The sequence below is a fragment of the Limulus polyphemus genome, unplaced genomic scaffold (genome assembly GCF_000517525.1).
Source record: "Limulus polyphemus unplaced genomic scaffold, Limulus_polyphemus-2.1.2 Scaffold13857, whole genome shotgun sequence".
Classification (NCBI taxonomy): domain Eukaryota; kingdom Metazoa; phylum Arthropoda; class Merostomata; order Xiphosura; family Limulidae; genus Limulus; species Limulus polyphemus.
In genome coordinates this window covers 6,351-8,059 of record NW_013679467.1, presented here as the reverse complement: position 1 = coordinate 8,059, position 1,709 = coordinate 6,351, and the positions used below count along the sequence as shown (strand labels likewise).

Genomic DNA, 1,709 nt, shown 5'->3' with positions numbered 1-1,709 from the left:
TTATATCAGTTACGTTACATGACGGGTGACTAGAAACAATAATTTATATAAGTTACGTAACATGACGGTTGACTAGAAACAATTATTTATATCAGTTACGTTACATGACGGGTGACTAGAAACAATAATTTATATAAGTTACGTAACATGACGGTTGACTAGAAACAATTATTTATATCAGTTACGTTACATGACGGGTGACTAGAAACAATTATTTATATAAGTTACGTAACATGACGGTTGACTAGAAACAATTATTTATATCAGTTACGTTACATGACGGGTGACTAGAAACAATTATTTATATAAGTTACGTTACATGACGGTTGACTAGAAACAATTATTTATATAAGTTACGTTACATGACGGTTGAACTTACGTAAACCTCTTCCCATTGGCTCACGTATCGCACCAGCCTTGACACACGGAGCAGCCTTAACAAACTTAACATTTTGACTAGACGCAAGATCCTCAGGGCTCGGCCAGCGTGGAGAAGTTGGAAGTTGTCACTATAGTCCTGGTTAAAGATGAGGAATATGTAATCCAAAGGAATAGAGCTAATAAGATCCAAGAAAAACCACGTCCGAAGGTAATACCTAGCTATAAGTCTCGGATCGAGAATCACCTGCTCCGAATTGTCTCGATTCATTATTCCTAGGACGAACAAAAGAGGGCGCTGCATACATTTTCTGTTGGTAAAGGTTATAACCGACATAAAAATCTTCAAAAACTTGCAAAACTTTACGATTATAATAAATTTATGTCTGTCTGTCTGTCTGTATCTGTGTGTGTGTATATATTTCACGACTAAAGACACTACACAACCCTGACAAGATAATTATGTAAAAATACAACATTTTTATGATCGATATACTTGTCAACGAATACAAGATCTCAGGAGCAAAACTAACAAAATAAAGTAAAATTCAATACGTTGCATTTTTACATAATATATATATATATATATGTAACATTACATTAACAGTAAAATAAAAAGATATTTTAAATAATTATTCTCTGCACATTGGATTAATAATGTTTAGCTTCAACTTTTTTTAAATAAAAAACTGTATCAATGTAATTTTTATACATTCTTAATGCATTAAATGTTCTTAGAAAAATCAAGGTTAAAAACAAGACTCCAAAAATGTCTCTTCAATGATAATAAATAAATAAATCAACTAGTTATCGACTTGTAATTCTATTGGTTTGTTACTTATACTGCACAGAATACAGTGTTTCTCAAAGTGGGCCATATGCCTCCCCCCATCAGGGAGCCGCACGTGAATGACGGAAAATTAGGGGGGCCACAGTAAGTTCAGAGTGGGCCACCAAAACTTCACTGCCCGAATAAAATATTCAAAATTTAAAATTGAATCAAAGTGTTCATCAGGCCCAAGGATCACACTGGATAAAATGTCAATGATTAACAGAATAAGTTCTGAGTGGGCCACCAAAACTTCACTGCCCAAATAAAATATTTAAAATTGAATAAAAGTGTTCATCAGGCCCAAGGATCACACTGAATAAAATATCAATGATTAACAGAATAAGTTCTGAGTGGGCCACCAAAACTTCACTGCCCGAATAAAATATTTAAAATTGAATAAAAGGTTCTACTTCTCCCCGTATTCAAGTGTTCATCAGGCCCAAGGATCACAGTGAATAAAATGTCAATGATTAACAGAATAAGTTCTGAGTGGGCCACC

At 33.8% G+C, this 1,709-nt stretch overlaps 1 pseudogene; it reads right to left on the bottom strand.

Moving 5' to 3' along the window:
- Positions 1-379: 379 nt before the first annotated feature.
- The window catches only part of LOC111084122, a 3,889-nt pseudogene continuing 2,559 nt past the window's right edge, over positions 380-1,709 (bottom strand).